Source organism: Delphinapterus leucas, chromosome 13, assembly GCF_059928025.1.
Source record: "Delphinapterus leucas isolate spDelLeu-1000000601 "Yukka" chromosome 13, BTC_Dleu_Yukka2, whole genome shotgun sequence".
In the NCBI taxonomy this organism is placed as follows: domain Eukaryota; kingdom Metazoa; phylum Chordata; class Mammalia; order Artiodactyla; family Monodontidae; genus Delphinapterus; species Delphinapterus leucas.
Genome location: NC_143141.1, coordinates 24102533 through 24117045, shown reverse-complemented (window position 1 = coordinate 24117045; position 14513 = coordinate 24102533).

Genomic DNA, 14513 nt, shown 5'->3' with positions numbered 1-14513 from the left:
TGTCCAAAAGAACTGAAAGCAGAGTCTCAAAGAGATATTTGTACAACCATGTTTATAGCAGCATTATTTGAAGTAGCCAAAAAGTAGAAGCAACCTGTGTCCATTGATAGATGAGGGGATAATCAAAACATTGTGTGTACATGCAATAGAATATTATTCAGCCTTAAAAAGGAAGGAAATACTGACAAATGTGACAAGATGGTTGAACCTTTAAGATATGTTACGTAAAATAAGCTAGTCACCAAAAGAAACAAACACTATAATTCCACTTACATGAGGTAGTGAGAATAGTCAAAATTATAGAGACAGAAAACAAAGTGGTGATTTCCAGGGGCTGGGCAAAGGGGAAATGGGGAGCCATTGCTTAGTGAGTACTGAATTTCAATTTGACAAGATGAAAAGTGTTATATATAAGGGTGTGATGGCTGTACAACTTATGAATGTACATAATACCACTGATGCACACTTAAAAATGGTTGAGATAGTAAATGTTATGTTATGCATATTTTACCACAATTCAAATAAGATAGACAAAATTAAAATGTAATAAAGTGGCAGTTTGAATCAGTAAATATTATTTATCAGCTGGTATTAAAAATTGAGTGCCTATTTGTGAAAACATAGTTGTACCTCTAATTCAATCTAATCCCCACTATAAATTCTAGATATGTTAAAGAGTGAAAGGTGAAAGAAATTGAAACTGTAAAAATGTTAACAGAATATCTTATGAACATTTGTATAAGCTTTGAGTGAGGTAGGTTATTTAAAATCACAACAGAAGAAACTACAAAGGAAAAAAAGAAATATGTCTGAGAAGACAAATAACATTTAAAAAATTAGGAAAAGAGAAGTGCCCTCCCCATGGAGGTCTGGGTAGCTCAGTATAAACTCTCCTCCAAAATGCTGAGGTACCAGCTGTTGATCTGCAATGACCCTCCTAAAGGATCAGACTCCCGATTCCATGGAATACTTCTCTCAGCTTCTAGAATCTGATAATCTCAGTCTTTTCCTTTTGTCCCCCCAACCCTATGGGTAGAAGCTACTTCCTGCAATTATTAGCTCTGCAAATTCACTATCCCTTTTTCCTTTTTTTATTTTTTCAAACTCTGCTTTTGTAATTCCTTGTATTATCTGTTAAAATATCTGATAAGTTTTGTTTTCTTCATGGACACACATTTTAAATAATTTTCTTATATTAATAAAGCACTTCATAATATTTTATATTATAAATTAAATAAGAAAGATTATGTTAATTAAGCCTCAAAACTGTATAAAGGGAAGAGGTAAGGATTTGTTGTGCAAGAAAACTCCCTTTGTAGTTGCCATCTGTCATGCTCTAAGGCTTGGGATAAGCCATATTACATGAGTTAAGAAGTTAGTATTGTTTGGAAATCTTATAAACCTGGGGTCAACAAGAAGAGAAAGCAATTGTTCCACAGAGCCTTCATTTTCTACAGACATAGGCATGCCAGGGCTTTCTGCAGCACATGGAGTATGGGTTTATAATCCAGCACAGATTCCCATATCCCTTTTTCTCTCCTTTTTTAGGACAAATATGAAAACAACTGAGTCACATGGCAGGGTGTGGTAGGGGATATGCATATTATTGGGAGGTCAGGTAGACATGTCTTGAAGCCTGCTCTACAGGAGTTGTCTGAGAAAGCCAGATTCCCACTGGTGACTTTGGGACCTTTGGGAATTGTAGACCCTCCTTATCAGGTAAAGAAAGATCTGATGATATATTGGATTCAGATATAGTCACTCTGCAAGGAGAGTAGGAAGAGTCTATTCCAAGCTTCACTGTTGTCTAGGAAACCCAGAATGAATATATTTGTTGCTCTACATGCCTGACTCTTCTACATTTCTTTTATAAAATATATATATTGCCTGTTAACATACTATATAATTTGCTTACTATGTCTATTGTCTTCTGTCTCTTTGCACTAGAATGTATAGTACATGTGGGCATAGTTTTTGGTTTGTTCACCGATATTTCCAAGTGTCTAGATACAGTCTTCATATTATTAGGTAGTCAAAAACCACTTGTTTAATGAATCAATAAAGGCTGGGGTTGCTTTCTTCCAAGTGTAGCTGCCTTTCATTTTCCTTTTCTGCTCACTTTCTTATCTAGACTACCAGTCCCTTAGCTCTATGAAATATTTTCACTTTCTACTCTAAAACAGGGTTCAACTTTTTTTTCAGACACCATCATCTTTTCCATACTTATACATGTTTTCTCCCTCTTCACTACTTTCCCTCTCAAATTTCTTTAAGGAAAAAGATTAAATTGAAAGAAAATAAGATGACATGTAGTAGTATGAAGAAATGGGAAAAATTTGAATGTATAATTAGAATGGTCCAAGTGAAAACAATAAAAGGAAAGAAAAATAAAGAGACCAAAAAAGAATGGTGTTTTCCATGAGTCTCAAAGCACAGGATTGGTAAGAGCTAGGGAGTTAGAAATGTGGTAAGGTGGGTAAGAGTAGTCAGAATTTTATGTTAAAATTGAAGATTTTTGAAATGGAGAGAAAACCAAAAGATGGCAAAATTTATGCTGCTGCTACAGGTGTGGGTGCTATAGGGAGGAGAGGATTAAAGTTTCTGAGGGAAGGGTAAAGGATCTCTGAGGCCAGCATGTTGGATGGGCCACAAACACATAGGTTTAAGTCATAGATATGGTCTCAAAGGAGATCTTAAATGTGGAATTTTGCAGGTAACAGCTGCAGGGATAATAACTGAATAGTGTCAAGGGGGAGAAGTTATTTTCCCTCTTTCTTCTTTTTTTAATGAAAGATTATTAAACAATTGTAGAGAAGCTGCAGAGAGGGTCCAAGAGTGTGCTTTCTCCTTTCTCATGTCCCTGAGATAGAGGGCAAAGGAAGGTTTAGCTGGAGAAGTTAGTGAGACCATACCAACTGAACTCCATTGATAGAAATGTCAGGAAAGATCTGAGGTAAAGGAAATGTCTGTGCTTCTGCTCATTATGGCCAAACCTTGGTTAATTTTAGAATGCACTATCTGCCACAGGTGAATCAGTTTGTTTTCTCTAGCCCAGGATTTGGCTCAAAGCCAGATTTCAGTGAATGCTTTTTTAACATAATGTTGAGTTATAGATATTTCATTTGTGTAATGAGAAGCATATTCTCACACTGAAATAGATACTACCTGTAAACACATCAGCACAGCGTTCAGTCCTTAGGGTGTCTTTGGCAATTTAGGCAAAATTTGAAGTTGAATGTCACAGTGCTTCCCATTTTGATTTTCTTATTGAATCTTGATACACTTGTTTTCAAAATTCAAAATCAAACTAAATTTATTATTTGACTACCTACCATATCATCATAGTTATGGTTTATATGCAACTTATTAAAATATTTTCTACATTTGTCTTGTCTTTTAATTGGCCATAATTTTTGAACTTAGGAAACGTCAAGGTTAAGCCCCTTACCTAGATATAGAAAAAGAATGAAAAATTATGACAGCAGGAATTGTATACTATATGCCCTTCAATTCAATCATGCTCAACATGTCACTTCTCATCCAGCTTATCATAAGAGCCATTGAATGTATATGACAGGACATATATTTGACTGCGGGAATGATAGATAATGTGGACCTGGCTTGATGAGAGAAGATTATGAATGTGTGGCATCAAGGGCAGGTTCCCAGCAGAGGAAACAGAATTTCTACCTGATGCTGCACGGAGGTTCAGGGACATTTGCCTTAATATGATAGCTGACAGTTTGCATGTGTTTTAACTCTGGCAGTCAGTCAACCTGCTCTTGTTGGGTAATTGCCAGAAGGAACCTAATTTTTTCACATCAGTTGTCACTCATGTCTCTAATATTCTTATTCACCATTAACTAGATTGACGACCTTGTTTCAGACAAAAAGGAAGGAAAGGTTTCACTTTCTTCCTAGAAAGACACATTAGTTCAGCTATATTATATAAGTAAAAAGCTAACAAATCTTTGGAGTAGCCACTGAAGATTAAAATAAATGATAATGTCCAATGTCACATTCATGCATTGATCAGTATAAAATTGTTACATATTTTGTTGATGTACACGAAGTCAAGTTATTTTAGCTTGTGGAACAGAGATCCATGGATGCATTTTGAAAATAAGATCTTTTGAAAATACATCCACTTGATGTGGATATATTCTCTTTCTTTAAGTTTTAAATGCATTTGAAGCTAAAGCAGATTACTTATTTTTCTAATTAAATTATTATTAAGATAATAAATACCTCTATTAAAAAGAATATATGTCATGTAAGAAAGTCTGGAAACAAGATGAGAATTGATATAATGAAGAAAATACAAATTATTAATAATTTTATCACAGGATAACTTTTGATATATGAATTTTCAGATATAAATACACACATGTATATATATTATCATTATACATTATCACGCTAATGGGTGTTTCGTTTCACCAATTTTCTCATTGCACATTGAGTTTTTGTTAATTTTAAACTTTTATAAATTACATTTTAACAGATAACCTTGAGATTACTTGTATGAAGACACCTTTATTACTTATTTATGCTAAATGACAATAAAAGGAATTTCTGGGATTAAATATATGCAATTTTAGACTTTTTACATCTGATGTTTAATTTCTCAGAATTTAAACTTCTAGTAGTAGAGTGTAAGAATTTCCACTTTCTCACATCAAAAGCTATTGTTTTCTTTGAAAACTTAATAAATTAAGATTAAAAAAAGGTTACCATTGTTGTTTCTGTTAGACTTGATTACTGAAGGATAAAACATGATTATTGGGCATTTTTATTTCTTGTGTGTGTATTTCTATACAAATGTGTGTATGAAGTGGCTGTTTTCAAAATCTTGACCATTTTCTTCATATTTTTCTTTGTAATTTACTTTTTAAAGTTTTTGTTTTGAGATAATTATAGATTCCTGAGAAGCTGCAGAAATAATGCAGAGTTTTCATGTAAACTTCACCTTGTTTTCCGAATATTTACATCTTACATAATTATAACACAATATCAAAACCAGGAAATTGACATTAGCACAATATGTGTTTACAGTTATATACCATTTTTATCATTTTGGGTAAACATCATTACAATCAAGGTACAGAGATATTTCATCACAACAAAGATTTCTCTTTTATCTCTTTATAGTCACACCCACCCCTCTCCCTCCTACATTCCTGAACCCTATACACCACTAATCTGTTCTACATTTCTATAGTTTTGTCATTTCAATAATGTTATATAAATAGAGTCACTAACTTATCTTTTTTGGACTCTGTATATTAAAGATATTATATAATTGTAATTATTTCTTTATGTTGCAAATTCTTCTAAAGGACTATTTTACTTTGTGGGGTTTTTTAGAGACATTCCTTTTACAGAGTTTCATATTTTATTTACTAAAATATCATTTTTATGGTTCCTGCCTTTAGTGTTTTCCTAATATCATCTATTTACTCTATATTATTCTTGTGGACTTAATGTATATACATTTAATTTCTTAAATTATTTAAAATTTCATATTTAAATATTCCCACTTTGGTTTTATTTTGACGCATGTTGTAAAGTAGAAATTCTAACTTTATTTTGTTGCTGAAGCAATTTTTCCAATATAAGTAGTTGAATTATATATATATATATATCTGAAATATGAAGGAAATATATATATAATCTCTAATTTGAAAAAGCTAACATTATAGAATATTTAATTATATATGCACGCACATGCATATACACTTCTTTTATTCTGTTGGGTCTGTCTCTAAGTTTTATGTGAACTATTTTTCTATTCTAGCAACAGTGTAGTCGTCTCTTAATTATTTTGGTTTAATTATATTTTAACTTCTAAAGTTGTAACCTTACCATTATTGTGCTTCTTTTCTGAGATTGTTCTTCTCATGTTTTTGTGTTTTTTTTTGTGGTACGCGGTCCTCTCACTGTTGTGGCCTCTCCCGTTGCAGAACACAGGCTCCGGACGCGCAGGCTCAGCGGCCATGGCTCACGGGTCCAGGCGCTCCGTGGCATGTGGGATCTTCCTGAACCGGGGCACGAACCCCGTGTCCCCTGCATCGGCAGGCTGACTCTCAACCACTGCGCCACCAGGGAAGCCCTATCCTTCCTTTTTATAGCTTATTTCTCAACCTGGGCTATGGCTTTCTTGGAGACCTTGCTCTATTGATTTCCCTTCTTGTATTTCCTCAATACAGTTCTATCTACTGTCCTCTTTCCTTCAAATTTAGAAAATTTCAAGTGTCTTTCATCTTAAAAAGTAATCCAATTTTCACATCATCTCAAAGTACAGGTCTCTGTGGTTATATGACATTTGTAATTATTCTTTCTATATAGTGTGTTCTAGCTAGCCTTGTCAGAAGACTGTCTACTGTACTGATCTTTGCAAATAACCAGTGCCAATATTTCTTCATCAATTCTTAAATGTTTGTATTCTCCAATTTGTTAATTTTGTTTTTACTCTTCCTCCTATCTTTAAAGCATTCTTCCCCCACCTATATTTTTAGTTATGGTCTTTAGAAGTAGGGATCCTGTTGTTTTTCTTCTCACTTATTTAATTAAATGTGGAATTCATTAGTAATTGTTTCTTGTTTTATAATGAAAATATTTATTGCTCCTCATTTTCATCTGATTTTACATTTAGTTGCATCTCATATTCTTTGAAATATAGTCTTGTTATTTTTATTGTCTTTCTTTAAAGCCTTTAATTGCAGTTTTGATCTCTCTTTGACCCAAAAGTTATTAAGGATAGTGCTTTTGGTTTCCAAGTAGTTTGATAATTTTGGTTTATTTCATTATTACTTTCTAGAATCATCTAGTGGAAATCAGATAATATGATCTCCATAAGACATTCATTGTTATCTCAAATTTTAAAAACATTCGCAGACATTTAAAAACAGTATATATTCTCTGTAGGGTACAATATTTTATATAAAATTATTAAAGCAACATTATTATTAAAGATAATATTCCATCACTCATTTTTTATATTTACTTTTTTCTTTTTTTAGTTTGTCAAGTCTAACAGAAGTAAGTCAAAGTTTTCCAGTAAAATTGGGGTTTGGGCAATATTTACATGCATTTGGATGCTACATATTCAGTTGTATAAACTTTTATGACAAAACTGTCTAGAGAAGTTTTAAAAGAACATAATCCTTTTTATCTAATTTGTCTACCTGGATTACTAACTTGCCCATTAATATTGATATTGTTAATATGGTTTGCCTGATATGGTTTTGCTAATCCATTTATGGTTATTTTTGATAGATGGTCTCATAATTACCATACAGATGCATTTTGTATTTTGACTCATTTTGAACTATATTTTAATAAAAATTTACTTACACATGTATTTATTAAATAGCCAACCTTTTTGGAAAGTTGAAAAATTCAAAAGATATACATTGGTGTAAGTGAAATAAAATAATGTGTCCCTCCCCTGTACCCAAGTACCTTTTTACTTTTCTCAGAAGTCACACCATTAACTCATAACCATCTGTTGTATCTGAGATAGCCCATGCATTTACATACATTTGTGCATGTGCTTCATTTATCAAATTGTAGCATATTCTTCACGCTGATTTTTTTTAACTGATATATTTTACCTAGCTATAAGACTGTACACAATTCCTATCTTTTCATATATAACTACTCTATTCTTTTCAGTAACTACAAAATATGTCATTGGTTTCTTGTGTCATTTCTGCCAGTCTTCTTTCTTTCCCTTCACACATCTAGCTTCCATTAAGATTCTTTTTTTTTTAGTGTAGATGAATTTGGTATGATTAATAAATCTGAAAATAATAATTAAAATTAGTCTAAAATTAACACATGCACAGGAATAATCCAAATACATTTTAAAATTGGCACTCTGTCATTCTGAGCTACATAATTGTGTAATCAAATTACTCTTGTACGAGAAACATTGACTGCATTGACTAATTGATGAAGAGGCATAGACATTTCTCACAGTAACATTTGTTTCTTCAGGCTATTTTGCCACACATGTAGAATCCTAGCATTCCTCAGGTCAAGATTCAGCAGAGGTGAAATCTAACACCATTTGCATAAAACACATGTATCTTAACACTCAAACACACTCACTATTTGTGTTACTGCTGCATAATTTTGCTCTCTCTATAAAATAATTACAATTTATGTTACTTTGGTTAATTTCACTATGAAAGAAATAAAAATATGCCTATAATTACAGATACTTCATTTTCAAGTATATTTCGACGGAAGTAAATTTCTATTTTAATTAGGCTCCAAGACACCTGAATCCTGGACATACAGTTTTATAAATCTCAGATTAGAAGAATTTTTCACAGATTAGCATCTGCCTCCATACTTTTCAAAACTTATTTCTTCTCCACTATTCACAAGTTTCTAAGGGCAGGTACTATGAGACATCTTCATCTTGTGATTTAACCACTTGCCCTACACCTTCAACTATGAATGAGTCAGCAGAACAGGTGGCTGGAGTATTCTTGGAAGCCATTCCTGCTCCAAGGCAAGGTACTATAACTTAATTGTACATAGAAGCTACTGTGAAACACATAAATATATCCCTCTAAACCCAATCTACATGTATTCACTACAAAATTTCCTCTTTGCCTAAGTATTTTAAATCTTTTTGGTACTACTGACCTCTTTGGCAATCTGAAGCCTGTGGACTTTTCAGAATAAGTGCATAAAATAATATACTAATATTAAAAACTAAATCAATTATATTGAAAGCCATAATAAAGTTGTAATATATTAATATGTGTGTCTTTATTATTACATTACAATTAAAGGATTTAATCCCTATGACTTCAAATAGTGATAAGCAAAGGATATGCTGAGTTAGCTATCATGATTCTATGATGATACAATATATATGTAATGTCAATGAAAAAAAATTGTCACAGATATTGCTAATTTACTGTGGTTTAATGCTTTCATTCATAAGTAAAGGAAATACTAAGTCATTGTACATAAAGATGTACTTTTTTTCACCCAAATTCACACATAAATTCTGAGTTCTACTCATTCATTTATATGTTAAGACCAAACAGAACCAAATTGTCCATGGCCACTCTAACATAATTAGAAGAAGAATGGAGAGAAAGTCAAAATGGAACAATGTAGTGACTTAACAAATTCTAGTTAATGATTATTACTTTTTAATTTTTTTCAGATTCTTTTCCATTATAGTTTATTATAAGATATTGAATGTAGTTCCCTGTGCTGTACAGTAGGACCTTTTTGTTATCTATTTTATGTATAGTTGTTTGTATCTGCTAATCCCAAACTCCTAATTTATCCCTCCTCACCTTTCCCCTTGGTAAATGTAAGTTTGCTTTCTATGTCTGTGAGTCTGTTTTGTAAATAATCTCATTTGTTTGTTACCAGTTTTTTTGAATTCCACATATTAGTGATATTATATATTTATCTTTCTCTTTCTGACATACTTCACTTAGTATGATAATCTCTAGGTCCATCCATGTTGTGGCAAATGGCGTTATTTCATTATTTTTCTATAGCTGAGTAATATTCCATTGTATATATACACTGCATCTTCTTTATCCATTCATCTGTCGATGGACATTTTGGATGTTTCCTTACCTTAGCTATTGTAAATAGTGCTGCTATAACCATTGGGGTGCATGTATTTTTCCCAGTTAGAGTGTCTCCAGATATATATGCCTAGGAATGGGATTGCTGGATCATATGGTAGCTCTATTTTTAGCTTTTTTAAGGAACTTCCATACAGTTCTCCATAGTGCCTGCACTAATTTACATTCCCACCAACAGTGTACAGGGTTCCAACTTCTCCATACCTTCTCCAGAATTTATTATTTGTAGACTTTATAATGATGGCTATTCTGACCAATGTAAGGTGATACTTCATTGTATTTTGCTTTGCATTTCTTTGATAATTAGCAGTGTTGAGCATCTTTTCATATGCCTATTGGCCATCTACATGTCTTTGCAGAAATTTCTATTTAGGTCTTCTGCCCATTTTTTGATTGAGCTATTTGTTTTCTGTTATTGAGCTGCATTAGCTGTTTATATATTTTGGAAATTAATCCCTGTTGGTCATATCTTCGGCAACTATTTTCTCCCAGTCCACAGGTTGTCTTTTTGTTCTGTTTATGGTTTCCTTTGCTATGCAAATGCTTATGTTTGATTAGGACATATTTGTTTATTTTTGCTTTTATTTCTGTTGCCTTGGGAGACTGACCTAAGAAAACATTGCCATAATTTACGTCAGAGAATGTTTTGCCTATGTTCTCTTCCAGGAGTTTTATGCCATCATTTCATATTTAAATCTTTAAACCATTTTGTGTTTATTTTTATGTGCTGTGAGGGAGTGTTCTAACTTCATTGATTTACATGAGGCTGTCCAGCTTGCCCAACACCACTTGTTGAAGAGACTGTCTTTTCTCCATTGTATATTCTTGGTTCCTTTGTTGAAGATTAATTAGCTGTGGGTGTGTGGGTTTATTTCTGTGCTCTCTATTCTCTTCCATTGATCCATATGTCTGTTTTTGTGCCTATATGATGCTATTTTGATTACTGTAGATTTGTAGTATTATCTGAAGTATGGGAGGCTATGCCTACAGATTTATTCTTTTTCCTCAGGATTGTTATTGCAATTCTGGGTCTTTTCTGCTTCCATATTAATTTTAGGATTATTTGCTCTAGTTCTGTGAAAAATGTCATGGATAATTTGGTAGGGATAGCATTGAATCTGTAGATTGCTTTGAGTAATATGGTCATTTTGACAATATTAGTTCTTCCAATCCAAGATGGGATAGCTTTCCATTTCTTTGAATCATCTTCAATTTCCTTTATCAATGCTTTATAGTTCTCAGCATATAACTCTTTCATCTCGTTGGTTTGGTTTATTCCCAGGTATTTATTTTTTGATGCAATTTTAAAGGGGATGTTTTTTCTTTTTACTTTCTCTTTCTGATATTTCATTGTTAATGTAGATATATAACTGATTTCTGTACATTAATATTGTATCTTGCTACCTTGCTGAATTTGTTTATTAATTCTACTATTTATTGTGTGGAGTCTTTTGTGTTTTCTATGTAGAGTATTATGTCACCTGCATATAATGACAATTTTACCTTTTCCTTTCCAATTTGGATACCTTTTATTTAATTTTTTCTTGTCTGACTGCTGTGGTTACGACTTACAATACTATGTTGAATAAAAGTGGTGAGAGTTGGCATCCTTGTCCTGTTCCAGATTTTAGTGGGAAGGCTTTCAGCTTTTCACCATTGAGTATTATGTTGGCTGTGAATTTGTCATAAATAGCTTTTATTATGTTGGGATATGTTCCCTCTATACCCATTTTGGTAGAGATTTTTTTTCATGAATTGATGTTGAATTTTATCAAATGCTTTTTCTACATCTATTGAGATGATCATGTGATTTTTGTCTTTTCTTTCCTTAATGTTCTATATCACATTGATTGATTTGTACATGTTGCATCATTCTTGTGACCCTGGGATGACTCCAACTCGATCAAGGTGTATGATCCTTTTTATGTGTTGGATTTGTGTTGCTAATATTTTGTTGGGGATCTTTACAGTATATTGATCAAGGATATTGGACTGTAATTTTCTTTTATGGTAGTCCTGTTGTCTGGTTTTGGGATCAGGGTGACGGTGGCTTCATAGAATGACTTTGGAAGTGTTCCCTTCTCTTCAATCGTTTGGAAGAGCTTGAGAAGGATTGGTATAAATTCTTCTTTGTATGTTTGGTAGAATTCCCCCTTGAAACCATTTGGTCCTGGACTTTTGTTTGCAGGCAGTTTCTTTTTTTTTTTTCTTTAATTACAGATTCTATTTCACTTCTAGTGATGGGTCATTCACATTATCTATTTCTTTTTGACTCCGTTTTGTGGACTGTATGTTTCTAGAAACTTGTCCATTTATTCTAGGTTGTCCAATTTGTTGGCATATAATTGTTCATACTATTCTCTTATGGTTGTTTGCATTTCTGCAGTATTGGTTGCTATTTCTCCTCTTTCATTTCTTATTTTGTTTATTTGGGCCCTCTCTCTTTTCTTCTTGGTGAGCCTGGCCAGAGATCTGTCAATTTTGTTTATCCTTTCAAAAAAACAGTTCTTGGTTTTATTGATTTTTTTCTATTGTCTTTTAATCTTTATTTTATTTATTTCCTCTTTGACATTTATTTTTTCCTTCCTTCTGCTGACTTTAGGTTTTGTTTGTTCTTCTTTTTCTGATTCTTTTAGGTGGTAAGTTAGGTTGTTTATTTGATACTTTTCTTATTTTTCTTATTTGTATTGCTATGAACTTCCCTCTTAGGACTGCTTTTGCTGTATTCCATATAATTTGTATGGTTGTGTTTTCATTGTCATTTGTCTTAAGGTATTTTTAAATTTTCTCTTTGATTTCATTGTTTACCCACTGTTTGTTTGTTTGTTTTTTTCTTTAATAGCATGTTGTTTGGTCTTCATGTAATTGTGTTATTCTCTTTTCTTTTTCTGTGGCTCATTTTTATTTTCATGTCATTGTGGTCAGAAGAGATGCTCGAAACTATTTCTATTCTCTTAAATTTATTGAGGCTTGTTTTGTGAATGATTATGTGGTCTATCTTAAAAAATATTCCATATGAAATTGAAAAGAATGTGTATTCTGGGGGTTTTGTTGGATTTAATGTCCTGAAAATATCAAATAAGTCTAACTGTTCTATTGTGTTAGTTAGGATCTCTATTGATTACCTTATTGATTTTCTATCTGAACGTTCTGTCCATTGATGTCAATGGGGTGTTAAAGTCTCCTATTATTATTGTATTCTTGTCAGTTTTTCCCTTCATGTCTGTTACTATTTCTTTTATATATTTAGGTGCTTCTGTTTGAGACCATATATGTTAACAAGTGTAATATCCTCTTCTTGTATTGATTCTTTTATCATGATAGAGTGTCCCTCTTCATCTTTATTTATGACCTTTATTCTAAAGCCTCTTTTGCCTGATATGAGTATGCTATCCCTGCTTTCTTGTCATTTCCACTTGAATGAAATAGCTTTTTTCATCCCCTCATTTTCAATCTATGTGTGTCCTTCACCCTAAAGTGAGTTTTGTGTAGGCAGCATATTGTAGGCTCTTCTTTTGTTATCCAGTCTGCCACTGTATGTCTTTTGATCAGAACAGTTAGACCATTGACATTTAAGGTAATTATTGATAGATATGTATTTATTGCCATTTTCAACTTTGTTTTCTAATTGATTTTGTATTTCTCCTTTTTTCCTTTTTGTTTTTCCTTCTGTGGTTTGATGGTTTTCTTTTTGTCATGCTTGAGTTCTCTCCTTTTTGTTTTTTGTAAATCTATTTTATGTTTTTGATTTTTGGTTACCCTGTTTTTCAAGTATGTAAACCCATTACTATATCTACATGCTTTAGAGTGGTAGTCATATAAGCTCAAACACATTATTAAAAAAAAAAATCTACATTTTCTTACTCCCCTTCCCCATGTTTTATGATTTTGGTGTCCTTTTTTACATCATCATGTTTATCCTTTTTCCTGTTCATTGTAGTTATAATTGCTTTCCCAAAAGTATTTTGATTTTTGAAAAATATCTGTGTACAGACTTATTTAAGTGATTTACTTTACTGTTGTAATTTTCTCTTTCCTGTAGATTCTTTTTTTATTTTCTTTTCTATTTAGAGATGATCTTTCAGTAATTCTTTTAGGATAGGTTTAGTATTGCTCTATTCTTTTAATTTTTGCTTGTTTAAGAAATTCTTTAATTCTCCTTCTTTTCTAAATGATAATCTTGCTAGATAGAGTATCTTAGGTTGCAGGTTTTTCCCTTTCAGGACTTTGAATATATCTTACTATTCCCTTCAGGCCTGCAATATTTCTGTGGAGAAATCTGCTGGTAACCTTATGTGGGTTCCCTTTTAAGTAACTCTTTGTTTTTCTTTTGCTGTCTTTAGAATCTTCTCTTTTTTGCCATTTTAATTGTAATATGTCTTGGTGTAGGTCTGTTTGGGTTCATTTTGTTTGGGGCCCTCTCTGCTTAGTCTACCTGGATAGCTGTTTCCTTCTTTAGGTTTGGGAAGTTTTCAGCCATAATTTCTCAAAAATATTTTGACCCCTTTCCCTCTCTCTTCTCCTTCTGGGAGAATGCTGGTACTTTTGATGTTGTCCTAGAAGTCTCTTAAACTGTTCCATCCACCTTTGCTTTAATTTGTTTTTCTTATTTATTTTGTTTTGATTGCATGATTTCCACTATTCTATCTTCCTGACCTCTTATGTGTTCTTCTGTATCACTTTGCAGTTCATTCCTTCTAGTGGGTTTTTCATTTGAGTTATTGTATTCTTCATTACTGACTGGTTCTGTTTTCTGTTTCTTTGTTAAAATTCTCACTGTCTTCATCTATTCTTTTCCCTAATTCACTTAGCATTTTTATTAATAGTGCTTTGAACTGTTTATCTAAACTCTTTATCTAAACTCTTTATCTAAATTACATT